The sequence below is a fragment of the Anolis carolinensis genome, chromosome 5 (genome assembly GCF_035594765.1).
Source record: "Anolis carolinensis isolate JA03-04 chromosome 5, rAnoCar3.1.pri, whole genome shotgun sequence".
NCBI lineage: Eukaryota > Metazoa > Chordata > Lepidosauria > Squamata > Dactyloidae > Anolis > Anolis carolinensis.
Genome location: NC_085845.1, coordinates 148,517,728 through 148,533,814, shown reverse-complemented (window position 1 = coordinate 148,533,814; position 16,087 = coordinate 148,517,728). Strand labels below are relative to the sequence as shown.

The 16,087-nt window shown below is 40.2% G+C and overlaps 1 protein-coding gene across 3 annotated transcripts in view; it reads right to left on the bottom strand.

The window, feature by feature from the left end:
* The window catches only part of slc16a7 (solute carrier family 16 member 7), a 127,136-nt gene that overhangs the window by 15,976 nt on the left and 95,073 nt on the right, over nt 1–16,087 (bottom strand). The window lies entirely within an intron of this gene.

Below are 16,087 nucleotides of genomic sequence, written 5' to 3'. Positions count from 1 at the left end.
AGTTGATCCCTTAGGGACTGGGAGAGTGGCTGGGAGAGTTTCTACAGAGCCTCCAATGGCGCAGTGTGTTAAAGCGCTGAGCTGCTGAACTTGCAGACCAAAAGGTCCCAGGTTCAAATCCGGAGAGTGGAATGAGCGCTCGCTGTTAGCTCCAGCTTCTGCCAACCTAGCAGTTCAAAAACATGCAAATGTGAGTAGATCAATAGGTACCGCTCCGGTGGGAAGGTAACGACGTTCCATGCAGTCATGCCGGCCACATGACTTTGGAGGTATCTACGGACAACGCTGGCTCTTTGGCTTAGAAATAGAGATGAGCACCAACCCCCCAGAGTCGGACACGACTGGACTTAACGTCAGGGGAAACCTTTACCTTTACCTTTACCTCTGATCTGGGCTTTTACATAGCTGAAATCCTTGTTTGGCTATTGCCTTGGAAGTGTATTCACCCACTCATTCTAAGAGAGGAGGACAACTGGAATGGCTAGGCACCATATTGTGATACATTACCATGGCTAATTAAACACATATCATTATTTATTAAGTCAGGATTCCTGGTTTAGAAAACTTCAAGTAGCTTTACAAAATCAAAAAAATTTGGAAGGCAATTCTGTTTTTAAAAAATTAGTCCAATTGGGAAGGAATACTTTTTGGGAGAAACCTTATAGTAAAATATCTACAGTGTTCTAAAAAGTTGCTTTCTTGCACCACAACATTCACAAATTTCCATCCAGTATGGCGAGAGGTCTCTAGCACTATTGTTCAAATAACTTTTATAAATTGTGTGTTTAATAATACCGTGTTGTTGTTGTTGTTGTTATAGTAATAATGATTTTATTTCTTACACACCTCTCCTTGTGGCTCGAGATGGGTTACAGCATAATTAATTTAAAAACTCTATTAATATACATATTAAAACATATTTCTATAAAATATATATTAAAATATATAGAACAGAGAATGGACACAAGACACAAGTTTAAAATTCATGTTTAAAACTGGCTGGGTAGGCCTATCAGAAGAGATTGGTCTTTAGATGATTTGAAAATTCCAACAGCTGGTAGGTTGTTCCACAGACTTAGGGCAGCTGATGGAGAGATCCTCTGGGTGACAGTCACCTGTTGAGTTCTTGCTGATTGGAGCAGCTGCCCCCTCAGAGGACCTAAGTGTTCAAGGTAGATTGTACAGGAAAATGTGATTCTGTTGATAACCTGGACCCAAACCATGTGTACTAGGTAAGCATTTTGAGATTAAAATAAATAGGGGGCATCAAGTACAAAGCCAGACTAAGGAAGACAACATGTGAAATGCATGATTACATCTGATGTGACTTGGCAGCTTGCTATGTGAATTATTCACAAGGAACAAGGGTGAAGGACTCATTCTTCTTCTCTGCACTAGGATCCTAAGGAACCTCCTATTAACACTGGGGAGGATGGGAGTTGTCCTCCAATGATACCTGGTCACCAAAATATGAGGAAAGCTGATTATGAACTCTAAAACTGTATTTGAATTTTCAGTGGACATTCTGCTTGAAACACATAGCTCTGCTCTGTCCTGGTAAGTAGAAATTCTTTTTGGCAGATATCTATGTGTAATTTTTCTCCTTTATGCATCTAATATAATGATGTACTGTCATGCCTCAATGCTATGTCCATGAATCCATGAATCCATGTAAAATTTATCTGCAAACATGTAATGAGCCTTTTAATGTCTGCAGAAATGCAATTGCACATTTTAACAATGTCTGTTGTTTCTTAAGTGGTACTATCTACTATGTAATAGTCTGCATCTTTACCCAACCATTATTTCTTTTTTTTCTCTCACGATCATATTCTTGCTGTACACCAATGTATGTATCTGACAAGACAAAGAAAAAGGACAATTCTTAAATGTGATGTAGGTAGGTATAGATGTAGATACATGTATGTATGTTCTTATAAGGAAGATCAGAGGGAAAGAACTCACCACAAAGCCTCATTGGCATGTGGTACAGTGTTCGAATTATGGAGACTGCAAAGTAAAGGGGCCTCCATAGTTAAATCCATAGGGTCCACCCCACATGTCATTTTAATTGGCAAATAATATCCCCCATATTGTCTTCTGGCACAGGTAACTGATACAACCATGACAAAAAACTGTATGGACAATATTGTACAGCAGGGATAGGAAAAAGTCATCCATAAGCTTCATGTGGTTCCCAAAGGACATTTTGAGCTACGCAAAGTACTCCCTGCAGCCCAAGCCACAATTAATTTTTATTAAAATGTCCCCATGCCCTCTAGGCCATGTTCATCTTCTTCCTTACATGGGCTATATTAGACTTGGGACAGATATTTTCTGAAGCAGAAAGTAAATTGGATGTTGACTACAATTTAGTTCCAGATTTGAAAAGATCTCTCCTTGGCCTAATATAGCCAAGGAGGCACCAAAAACATAGCAAAATTGCTCTTCGCTAATAAGCACAAGGACTCCACTTTTTTTTTTTAAAAAAAAGAAAGCATTCATTTAAAAAGAAAAGAAATTGGAGATAGATGTGTGGCATTGAAGATTGCAGACCTCCAAGAGGCCTTATTACCTCCCAAGTTTGGAACTTAGGATAGCTCTGTTCTTAATCAACATTATGGAAGTGAATACGTGCACAATCAGGCAAATTTGCAGGTAGACACAAGGGAGGTGGGTCTATTACTGTCTCTTATAGAGCAGGAATTTCTTTATAAAAGATGAAGACAATAAGACCTAATTAGCATTGACAACAGCCAGGAAGGCCATGTTGATGGCAAAGCATTGGCAGCAGTAGTGGTGTTTGTTTTTGTTCTAGATTTAATACTACACCTTTCTCCCAAGAATGGGATTCAAGGTAGCCCAAATTTAAGCCAGAAATTTAGCTTGTTGGATTGATGCATATGTATATCCACCTGTAGAAGAAATTGAACATTTTGCCAATGCACAATCTGCACATTTAGACATAGAAGCATAGTTATGCAGCCAGTGTCGGTGCCCATGCCGATTGATATTCATTTTTGAACTCTACTACGAATCTACTTAAATATTCCCATTCAACACAAAATTTGTTTAAGAAAATCAATGCATAATTCCACATGAAAGGTTGACATGAGTAGAGATATAAATCCTTGGTTATTTGTAGTAATCATGCGAGGAAGAGTAATAATTACCACAGTTTTCTTCCTGCTGGTATAGCAAATTAATATTTTTTGCACAGTACTCCTCCTGGATTCAAATGTTCTGATATGTTCCAAGAGACTTTTCTGCATAGAAAAGTGGATTTTTTATTAAAAAAAACCCCCCACACATTCACTGAACAGTAAGCGCAGAAACACTTATTTCCTGCATAGAAAATATGTTTCGTCTTTTTATAAAGCTATGTGCAAAAGACTTCCTCAGAAACATTCTGAGATGTTCAAATACTGTACTGCAACAAAAAAACTGTATAAATGGCTTGCTACTCTATTATTGTTCCCAACAGGTTTTTCTGACTTTTAGGAAGCCTATTTATCAATCACCAAATAAATAATACAGAAAATTCTTTCCATCACTAAACACTACAACATCCTGATGTAGAAGCTTGGCCCTTAGAATCTCACAAAAGAAATACAAGCAAAAATGCAATAATTCAAAAAGACAAATGAAACTCAGAAAGTCAAAGAAAGCTCAGTATCTGATCAGTTTAAAGCTTCTCTCTGTACAATCCCCTTTAACTGCCAAAGGCTTGCCTGAGTAAAAACTTCATTGCCTACTGGCAAAAAAGAAAGTAGGGAGACAGCCAGCTTCAGCCAATTTTCCCATGCAGCATTTTAACACTTTCACTTGGAGAAAGAGAAGCAAGTTGTCCATAATAAAACAGAATTTGTGCTTCCTCTAGCTGGTGGGGTCTGTGAAGGGCAACTTTGCTGACTAAAGGTGTTATAACATTCATTATCTGACCATCCATATGTGATGGTTAGGTTTTTTCTCTCCTTGTAGCGGCAGCTCAGGTTAATGATGAAGAATGTGTGGGTGGCTTCCACTAAACTCCAAAGAAAGCACTGTAGCGCCAGCAACAAAAAAAAATTCAGCAGTGATGGCTGAGAAAATATTGGTTCTGTCATGCAAGGCAGAAGAAAAGGGTGCTCTCTGGCAAATAGAACAGTGGATTAGCAGTAATAAGCACATTGCAGCACGAGACACGTTCCAGCAATTAACTCAAGCTTTTCCCAAGAAACACTTAGAATTCAGAGATAGCCACAAATCCCTATTCAAAAGTTTTGCTTATCATATTTAGGGCAGAATTCTTTTAAGGACATGCACACATAAGTTGTCCTTTTTTAGGTGCTGCAGGAGTATGTATACCATTCCTCTTTTCATAGGGCACCCGCTCCCCTGTCCCCTTACTAAAAGGTCCTGAGGCCATCTCCATGGAGTCATTCCATGCTTCATATTAAGCAAGAAGGCTTGGAGAAGTGTCTGGCCAGGTGCAAAATGATAACATTATCATTGAGTTCCATCAGAAACCCCCAAGGGTCTCAGGGCCCTTCTACACAGGCCCTAAAGTTTATGATAGCTAACGGGTTTACCTGGGGTGTGTCCAAATGAAACCTCAGGCTAACCCAGATTAATATGGAAAAAACTGGGATTTCCCATTTTACCCCACATTAATTTGACACCAGCAAAGAACGGAACCTTAAGGTAAGGTCCAGATCTTTGCAGGTGAGGGCCCCATGGGGAATTACTCTCCACAGCTAACCTGGTTCCTTGGGCTTCTGGAGCCCATAGAAGTGAAAGGGCATCCACCGCCTCCCCACCAGCTCCCAGTTTTCCCCAAAAAGACTTATCTGAGGGGCCTGCCAGCAATGCGGACACCTCTGCAGAGTACTCCTGACAGGCAAAACTGACATGTTAGGAGATGGTGGGAGAAGGAAATCCCAGGGTTGTGGAAGGGTGTGGGGACAAAATCTTTGGAGGAACTGGGTTATTTTCAGAGGCGGTCCAACCATAAGGCGAAATAGCCATTTGCCTGTGGCGCCATCGTCCCGGGGGCACCATCGTCCTGGGAGGAGGGCACCACTCTCCACCTCCTTCTCTTTCGGGCCTTCCAGCGGCCACGCTGGGCCTTCCGGCCAGCGCAGACCCACCTTCGCACCACGCAAGCCCACCTTTGGGGCCTTCAGACATTGTGAGGTCTGTAGGAACTTGGAAGCTAGGTATGTGGGGTTTATATATCTGTAGAAGGTCCAGGGTGGGAGAAAGAACTTTTCTTTGAAGCAGGTGTGAATGTTGCAATTAATCACCTTGATTAGCATTTAATGGCCTTGTGGCTTCAAGGCCTGGCTTCTTCTTGCCTGGGAGAATCTTTTTTTGGGAGGAGTTAGCTGTCCCTGATTGTTTACTGTCTGGATTTCTTCTGTTTTCAGAGTGTTGTTCTTTATTTATTGTCCTGATTTTAGAGGTTTTTTTTTTAATACTGAGGGCTATCTGGGTTATCTAAGTCCACACTGCCCTATATCCCTGTTCAATGTTTAGCGCTAAATTTGCAAATATAGTAATTCCTACATAACATTACCATGTATTGAACTGCTTTTTCTATTGATTTGTTGTAAAACATGATGTTTTGGTGCTTAATTTTTAAAATCATAATGTAATTTGATGTTTTATAGGCTTTTCCTTTATACTTCCTTATTATCCAACATTTTCGCTTATCCAACGCTTTTATTTTTCAGTGATTGGTTTGGGGGGGGGTGCCAAAATTCTGTTCGCCTACACTTGAAAAATACCTAGGGCCGGCTCTGGTTATTTTAACCCAGTTCCTCCCAAGATTTTGTCCCCACACCCTCCCACAACCCTGGGATTTCCTTCTCCCACCACCTCCTAACATGTCATTAAAATAACCCAGTTCCTCTTGAGATTTTTACCAAAGAAGGGCCCTCAGTGATGCTGTGGTCATCTTATGCCTGGCCTTTAGAATGCAAACAGACAGCTTCCCAAGCCTACCTGTGTAAGCCCTATAACTACTGTTTGGCCTACTGTGTGAGGAAAACTTAAGGAATGGACTGTATGTGTTGGCTGAGTTCAGAAAGAGAGGGAGAGCTGGAGAGAAGCTACAGTTACCAGGGCGAAGAAGGAGGTCGTTGCAATACTCAATTATAGTTTGCTCTATAAAATTCAGAGAAAGGTAAACCTACTCACTGTGAAGCAAGGGATGGCTGTGAGCTGTATCTTGGGCCTCATCAATATGTCAGGGGATAGGTATATAGCTCAGCATAGCGTGTGTCTACATGCAGATACTTACACTATGCTGAGCAGATATATGGTTGAGAACTTAACATAGCCTACTGGTGAATCACTGGGTGGATCAGTCCATAGCAATAGGATCACATTTACACAAAAATAATGATAGTCACAATTTTGTCTCATCCAGGGCAAGAAAGAGTGGCTGATCTGTGGATTAGTGCCAGAAAAAAATAATAACTCATAAAAATAAAGAAGTCAATCAATTCTGGCTATAACCCAAACATTTCTCTGTATTAACTCTACACACTGGGGAATGTCTTGAAGAATAAATAGAATCATCTTCATGAAGATAGAAAACAAGTTCATATGTTCCTTCATCAGTCAGAAGTTGCTAAAGTATCTTGGCAATAGAGAATATGAACCAATATTACTTTTCTAGACTCACTTTTTTGTTGCTAAACTATACTTTGAAAAAAGCCAGTACAAAATACAGAACTGAGAACAGTGATGTTTTAGTCATTGGTCACAGAGCCTATGCTTTTTGTATCATGGATGCTTTCCTTGACTTATGAAATCACTCACAGGCAAATAAACAAATAGCCACCTATTTTCTGCATTTTTGTTCAGAATGGAAAAAATTAGTCTTATACGGGGCACAATTATTTTTTAAAATAATAGCCCACAAAAAGTTGTGGGATCGAAAACATGGCCCTAAGATTCCTAGAGCTTGCCCAGTAGACCATATTATCAATATTAGACCAATAGATGCTATATTATAAGAATTTTAAACTTTATTACACAAAGTATACCGTATGCCCTACAACATTCTACACTGGAACATATGTGGCCAAGCAACATCAGAATGTGGTCAAGATGCAGAAACATTATTAATTAGGAAGAACAGACAAGCTAGGAGATGTTGCAGCAGTTTCCTTTTCCTGAACCTTTTGGGAAGGATAGTATTCGATTCTCTCATCTTCTCTCCCTCCTGCTGACTAAACAGAGCGTACAATGCACCTGAAGTTTAAACTCAGTACATAGCTATTGAAGTAAACCAAGGATGAAGTGGGGAAATGGTAAGAGGAAGGAGAAACTGGGACAATTAAAATGTAGGATGAACAGTGGGATGGCATGAAATTAATCTGAACTTTTGCTGCCAAATCTGTACTGTTTAATGCTATGGTATCTAAGCATGAACATAAAACATGCATTTAAAGCAGGCATGGGGAAACTTATTTGCCTTGGGGCCACATTGTGGGCCTTGCCAGGAGGGAGAGGGGCCAGGCACATGCTGGGTGGGGAGGGCCCAGAGAGGGCAGGGCCCGGGTCATCCTCAAGTTGTCCTCCCAGCATAAGGACAGGGCTACTCACCCCATCCTTATGCTGGGACGAAGGTGGGACATGCAGTGTCTGCTCCAATCCTCCTTCTCTGATCCTTGTGTTGTCCCCTTGGTATCCTGGGAAAAGGGCAAGACAGGCGGCAGCTGAGAGTGCTCCATAGGGTTTTTGGCCACCATATGCTTTCCTCAACCCATCCTCCTGGTATTAGGATGGGGCTGCTTGCTACGTTCCTTCCTCCATATCTTCCTCCACGTGTCCTTCTGCCAAGAAGACAGGGAATGAGGAGGGGCTGAGGTAAGCACCCAGGGGGCTGCATCCAGCCCCTGGGCATTAGTTTGTTCATATCTGATTTAAAGTATATGACACCTTAAAGGAAGCACCGTATGCTTACAACACACCTAATTATGTTATATTTCTGTTAAATTGAAAGTTTAGACATAACATTAGCATTTGAAATCAAACTTAGACCAGCTTGGAGTAGTGATTTGAATGCTGGATTAGGATTCTGAGAAACCTGGGTTCGATCCTAGCTCCACTATGGAAGTTCCCTAAAGGCACTTCCAGACTGGATCAAAATGCAGGTTTTAAAACTAGGGTAAAAATCCCGGGACCTGATAGCAGGTGCAGACACAGACCTGTCAGTCCTGGAAAATGCTCCCTCGCAATTCTCACATCTTCCTTTGAAGTGGGTCAAGATGGAAAGTGGACTGGGGACATCCAGCAGAAGATTTTTTAAAAATATTTATCTCCAAGAAGCGCTGGCCCTCATATGTGCACATGCAAATATCTTAATGTACACACAAGCAGATTTCTTATTCTCTTTCCTCAACCAGTTCTAAATTGAAGTCCTGTTTAATATTATAAAGATCAAAAGAAAGGAATGGGGAATTGGGTTTTAAGCGCACCTTTTTAACATGTGCTTTTTAACTGATAACCTGATTCCACCTGCACCCCCCATTTTAGCCCAGTTACCTTTGGGTTTTTAGCCATGTGTAGAAGGGCCTTGAGTGACAGTCTCAGATGAAGGAAATGGCAAACTTCCTCTGAATAATTCCTGCCTAGAAACTGCTTTGATGTGGTCAGTATAGATAAAGCTTAACTTGAAGGCATGTGATAGTAATAACAAATAGATGCATTTAGGATAGTTCTTGTTACTGATACAAATTTCATAAACTAGGCTTTCCCGACTTGGTAACCTCCAGATAGTCTGGACTACAGATTCCATCATCCACAACTATCATAGCCATTCCTCTTGCTGGATGAAAGTTCATTAGCTTTGGAAATGGCTGTTTCAGACTATAAAATTATAAAGACAGAGGAAATGTGGCAGTCTTTTATATTGTTTTAAACTTTGAGGATACACAGCATTCTCCTATCTCCACCCTCCCTAGCACTTCATAAGATTATAGTAATGGAAGCTCAGTTTGAACAAACCAGAAAAGAATAAAGGAAGATTTATTTGGCATAAAATCCATATCCCACTGTGCTCTCAGGTAGAATAACATTTATCAGTCCAAATATATTAGCTATACTCCATTTATGAGGGAAAGAGTCCAAGGCACCAGAACAATTACATTCCTGCATTTGTCCTATTCATTTAAAAGGCTGAGATCAAATACTTTTTACTTATACAGATGCCTCCCGTGTAAGCCACATCTCCTAGGGCTGACAAAAATTAATGAAACCTTAAACGATGTACAGCCATAACAGTGCAATATAAATGGGCAGCGCATAACAACAACTACATGGTGGCATATTATTCCAAACATGAGAGGCGTCAAAGCTGATATCCAACCAGTTCTCTTACCAAACAATTTTCCAAATTTCAGTTTTGATAGTGGGTAGAGGGACTCGCTATTGGCTTCTGAAAATACCCCTTACTAATCAAACTTGAGCCCGTGCACACTACACAATTACAGCAATTTGATACCACTTTAACAGTCATTCCATAGAATGGAATGATGGGATTTGTAGTTACTAGAGAACTCTGGTTGACAATTCAAAATGCTGGTCTCTAAATTGCCAATCTCAGGATTCCATGGGATAGAATCATGGTAGTTAAAGTGGAATCATGGAACTATAATTCTGTAGTGTGAATGGGCCCAAGTTCTGTTGCTCTTATGTCTTATATGTTCAAATCTTAGCAGCTCTCCCTATTTTAGCTCCAGTCTCACAGCCTCATGCTTTCCCCATAAGGTCTTAATCAAACAGCTTTCCTGCTATCCTATCACTTCATCATTTCCCCATTGACCAAAGGTTGCCATCATCTCTACAAATTCTCCTGGGAGCATTTGTGCTACTAAGTCAAATAAAAATCAGGATACAGATGGCCCAAAAAGATTTAAAAAAATACTTTAATCATTCTCTAAAATCTCATGCTTTGTAGCAATGTTAACCTCAGCATTCAGTTCAGTTCAAAACATTTAGGATCATTTCAATCACCAATGCACATTTTTTAAAACAGCCTTTCCCAATAGCCTTTCCTTCCGATATGTTGGATCACAAACACCATTATTCCCAAACAGCATAACCAATCAATTACAGTGATATTGCTAACCACTGGAGGTTGGTTCTAGGACCCCCATGGATACTAAAATCCATGGATGTTCAAGTCCCATTATATACACAGTAAATAATAAAGGGACTGTATCTAATCCAACCTCCTGCCATATAGAAAGAGACAGCTATGCACTGTATGTGTTGTCAGTGGAGAGCTTGCTACTAGTCTGCCCCACTCCCAAGAATGAAACAAATGTTGGGTCAGAAAAAATCCCAGTAGTCACCAGGGAGTTGCAGAAATATGCTTGACTGTGACTACACCTGCCTGGGAAAGATAAGCTCCCACAGAACAGAAAGGAATGGCAGACCTGTTTATTTACTTATTTACAGTATTTATATTCTGCCCTTCTCACCCCAAAGGGGACTCAGAGTGGATCACAGAACACATATACAGCAAACATTCAAAGTCAATTAAACAAAGACAGGACAGATAGACAGATAGAGGCATATATATAGGCTTTCCATCTTTCGGCATCTTTTTGGAGGCTGTGCTCAGTTCTGGCCACAGGGTGGCACTGTCACTCCATCTTCCCTGCCAAAGAGCATTCGTAAACTTTCCTCCTTTTTTGATCACCATGCCTTATTTTAATACCACCCTGCTTTAACACGATACCTATTTATCTACCTACATCACTGTTTTTAATCTTCTAGGTGGGCAGAAGCTGGGCTGAATGGCCGGGCGCTCACCCTGATCTGGGCTTTGAACTGACAACCTTTCAGTTGGCAAGATTTACTGCAGTGGACAGCTTGGCAATTAGCCTGCTTAGCTAAAGCCCTGTTTAGTTTTCCACTCTTTCCAGAAACAACATGTACCACCTAACTGATGGCAATCTGATACAGAGGCATGCCAAAGCAGTCAGCTGCTTTCTTCCACAGTTTGCTTTGCCCCATTAATGGCAGAGTTCTGTGGAGTGCTTACAGAAGGGTGCTATAAAACACACTGATAATTCCAAAGAGATTGATAAAACCTTCTGACTGATACTTGGCAACTCTGCCATATGCTATCTGGGCTTAATTCAGGCAGCTAGTTTATCTCTCCAACTCACAATATAACCAGCTATAAATGCTCTGATTATCAAGTGCTGTTGTGTATTCTGGAGCACTGCCAGGATTGTATGACTGCTCAGCTAGGTAGCGATTACCTCGGCCTTGCACTTCCAATTGTTTATACATTCATACCGCAACCTGGAATGGCTTTGGATATTCAAAGGTACACCTGTGCAGCTCTTTCCATAGCAGGGTCTGGACAAATTTGCTAATACACGAGGGTAGACTGAAATCCAAATATTCACTAGAATTTAGATACAAATACCAGTTGAGAAACTTTTCAATCTAAGTTCTGTTTTGGTCATTAAAAACAAGAACGATTAGCTAATCACACATTAGGTAATAAAGATAACTATTTGTACATACCTATGGCAACAAAAATGTTAACAAAGACATAGACTTGGCCATACATTGCTCTCTCATTTCTCTGTTTGAAGAGTGTGAAGGAAAGAGTGGGAGTTTAGGCTTCCACCATCCACTTGCCATTCACATTGGCCTAATCTATCATATCTGTCCTATCTTTGTTTAATTGACTTTGAATGTTTGCTGTATATGTGTTCTGTGATCCACTCTGAGTCCCCTTTGGGGTGAGAAGTGCAGAATATAAATACTGTAAAAAAATAAATAACCTATGGATGCGAGAGCTGGACCATAAGGAAGGCTGAGCGAAGGAAGACAGACGCTTTTGAACTCTGGTGCTGGAGGAAAATCCTGAGAGTGCCTTGGACCGCAAGAAGATCCAACCAGTCCATCATCCAGGAAATAATGCCCAGCTGCTCATTGGAAGGAAGGATATTAGAGGCAAAGCTGAAGTATTTTGGCCGCATCATGAGGAGACAGGAAAGATCACGATGCTGGGGAAAATGGAAGGAAAAAGGAAGAGAGGCCGACCAAGGGCAAGATGGATGGTTGGTATCCTTGAAGTGACTGGCTTGACCTTGAAGGAAATGGGGGCGGCAATAGCTGACAGGAAACTCTGGCATGGGCTGGTCCATGAGGTCACGAAGAGTCAGAGACTACTAAACGACTGAGCAGCAGCATAAGATGATTTGTCCTCTAGTACTGTAGTGATTCTATGGGAAAATCCAAGATTTTGGAATGTATTCTCCACATTCATTTTTAAATTAAAAAACAACCAAAGCAGTAGGAGTCAAGGAAGAGAGTGAGCTGAGGAAGTAAGTGAGCTACTTAGCCCTCTCCATGGCCCTTCCTTCAGCTCCTTTTTCATCCTTGGATGAAAAGTCTGCTTCCTGTTTTTTTTTTTTTTTGATGAAGTTAGAATACTGAACCAAGGGAGAGAACTTCAGATTATCACAAGCTCATCAAAGGGGAAATCAGTCTATCCCAAGACACATGGTATCACAAGTTTTAGCAGAGATCTAAAATCTGAGACCAATCTGGCATGACATACACCAACTCAGCCCTAGTATGGGTCAAAGAGGGATTGCCCTGGTTATAGAAGTGGTAAAGAGTCTCAACTGCTAAGCAGCACTGAACGTGTTTTGGTGCACTAGATAATCACCCTAACCATACCTTCACTCTCTCATTTGAAGAGCTGTGCATTTCAGGAAAAATCCTTCCTGAATTTCGTGTCATTTTCTAAACCCACCCCATCTGTTTTCCAAGAACTTTTGTTTTTCAGAATGGATGATATTACGGTTTTTGGGATGGCAGCTGGATTTTCAGGAGAGATCCGGCCATAGGGAGCAATGGGGAAGCCTCATGGGCTCCCCTTTCTGTCATTTTTAATGTTATCGGGATGAAAGCGGCCACACTAGGAGGACACATTTACGACAGCAAATCTCCCAAGTTTCAGAACACTGGGGCCATCCTGCCATTTTTAGTGCCACATCGGCAATGCTTTGTCTGTGTGATGGGGAAGTGTTGCCACTCAGGAAAGGCCTGTGGGCTGATGGAGTCATTCCGTGTTCCTGCCTTTATGCCATGGAGGCTGCCAAAATGGCATGGCGGGATAATTTTTGTGATGAAGTCATAAGTTTCTGAGTACATACAGAACAATTTTATTGCCTCTCCTAAACAGGAACACGACAGTAACATCCTATTCTATTCAGATACAGCTAAATCCCCTGAATATCCACTTAATTCAGTGGGGAGTTGAATGTGTCCAACCTGTAGCTTTTAAAGGATCTGATCTAGGAAAAAACAATTATTGATCCAAACCAATGTTCAACATGTGGAATCATCAACATGGGGAAGAGGCAAAATATTCTAAGCCACTTCAATGGTATGGAATCACGGGAGTTGTAGTTTAACATGGTCTTCAGCTTTCTTGGCTAATGCATGCTGGCATCTCATCAAACTAAAAATCCCAAAATTCCATAGCATTGAGCCATGGCAACTAAACTGGTGTTACACTGCATTAATTTTACAGTGCACATGCATCCCAAGTCTCCCAGTTACCTTTTTGTTGATTAGGTGTATGAAATTAGGTTTCTACTATCCATACTCAAATTTATCCACTTACTGCAACAGAAGAGCTTCATTTGGCTAACTAAAATAGTCTTTTTGAGAGCCAAAAATATTCTGGATATGATTTAGATGTTTCAAATGGTTTTCCCATCAAACAGCAACACTATGGGAAGCCAGAGCTTGCAATTTAAGTGCTACAATGTTTCAAGGTGTGCATTAACAAACTCAATTGTAGATGTAAGATACCTGATAGAATTAATAAATGTTGCATGGTTAGAAACAAACAATGCTTCCCCCCACTTGCATAGCAATTTGCAGCAATTACAGTCCCCAAGGGCTTCTGTGAATTAAAGCACTGTGCAGCCTTCCTATCACAAAACACGTTTTAGAGTTTTCACCTAAATATTATTGCAGCTGGCCTGCACAGTTAAATGCTGCCATAAAAAATACACCTTATGAAAATGAGATGCCAATGCAGGAATGGCTAAGGCCATCAGCTCTTCTCACTGAAGTGAAAAAGTAATGTTCATTAGCAAGCAGAAAAAATACAAATATATTTATATCCATAATTAGTTCTAAAGGGGCAGGAGGAATAGGATTCCCCACTCTAACAATGTAACAATGAAAAATTTCTGGTCAGATCAAGCTTTGGAATAAATACTACCCATAAATCTTACTTGGAAAAATACATTCTGATTCATTCCTAAAACAAAACACAAACTCCACAGCTGGGGCACATTATGCAGTAAACAAACCAATCAGCACCGAACAATTAGATTGAAATGAAATGACACAAAAATGCAAAAAAGTTTGAGTCCTCGAAAATTCATAATGAGAGGAAATACTAAAAAAATAGGAATGGAGGAAAAAAATAGAAATATCTTGAACTCCAGTGCACATTTGGAATCTGAACTGCTCTCAGACATCAACTCTGGACTTGTGGGCTCAACTTTGTTACTTAGATTTCTTGTAATTGGTTCTTGACCCTTGACTGGACATTTGGCCTTCCCTCCTGCTAGTTCCCCTGAGTTTTGGTACTACTGTGGATTAATTGGCTAGACCTTAGATTGTTGTACATTCCTGCCTGTGTTTTGAGATTGAAGTCTTTAACATGATTTCACCACCCAGAATCCTGGGATTTGCAATTTAGGGAGGTTTTTTTTTTTTTAGAAACCTCAGCCAGTGTGCAATACACTAGAAACTCCAGGATTCCACTGAATGCAGCCATGGTAAAGTAGTATCCAAGTGCTATAACTCAGTAGTGTGAAAGAGCCCCTGAATAAACTTATCCTACCTGTCCTATTTGATTTCTCATTGATCCACTCCTTTGGGCTTCATGCAAATCTACCATTTGCCAAAATATAAGATCCTGTGCTTTTCTTTTCAATTTCTGGCCGATTAGCTAAACCATTTGTCCTATCAAATACAGGTCTGCCCAAGGGCTGCTGGTGGTTTCTTGGTATCCAGTTCGTTAGTCGGCATGTGCATCGGTTGTCTTTTGTTCATGCTAATAAACTTAACAAAGTTCAAACTGGTTGAGAATATGAATACATACCACATTTTAGGAACACATCTGAGAGCAGTATGAAAACATGCCTATTCTCAAGGTCAATAGTCAAAATATAAAAATATGGGAAGACAGCCTGCTATCTTGGCAGAATCATATCTGTATGCTGATTGGTAATCATTATACTTCCTTCTCCAAAGCCCATATTTTATAAGTGAGCAAATATGACATAACAAGGCAGATTATCCAAGGAGGAGAAAAGCCATATAGATAAATGTAGTTCTCATGTTGTTCCAATAATCTTGGTTTCAAATTAGGTTAGGAAGGAGCCAATGGGGACTGACTCTCGTCTCTTCATAACTCAATAGCATCTAAAGGTTATCTTTTATTTTTTAGTTATTGATAAAAATGACTTGAGGCAAAGCAATAGATAAATACTACACTAAGGGACTATAAAATAAGGTGAGGGAATACCCTTAAGTTCCGGCTCCAGAGTTAATATGTGAAAACTGTAATAAAATGATGGCTACTTTCAGCAGGTTTCACCAAGAGATGGATGAATCCATATTTTTTATCCATATCAATTTTATAGAAAGTATTGTTCCTTCTGCAGGTCTTTCCACTTATAAATCTGAGTTTAAAAAACAGCATCAAACCCAACACAAAAAATCAACTGGATTTTATTCAAAATATTCATTTCTAAAAATATTTGCTTTCAAAGATCAAAATAGTTTGTCCCAATATACAAATTTTAAAATGCATTTTTGAACTTGGAACTGCAATGCAACATAACAATTTAGAGAAACATGAAATCCGAAAAGAAAACTGAATTCTGGAGTATGCTTAGTCCAGGATATGTGGATCAGGTCACTATGGAGCAGAATTTGCACAGATGGCTTTTCTCAAAGATGCTTCAGGTCTTGGTGACAAGAGTCTGGCCTCAATGGTGTGAAATTCACAGGCATTTCCGGCCATGTA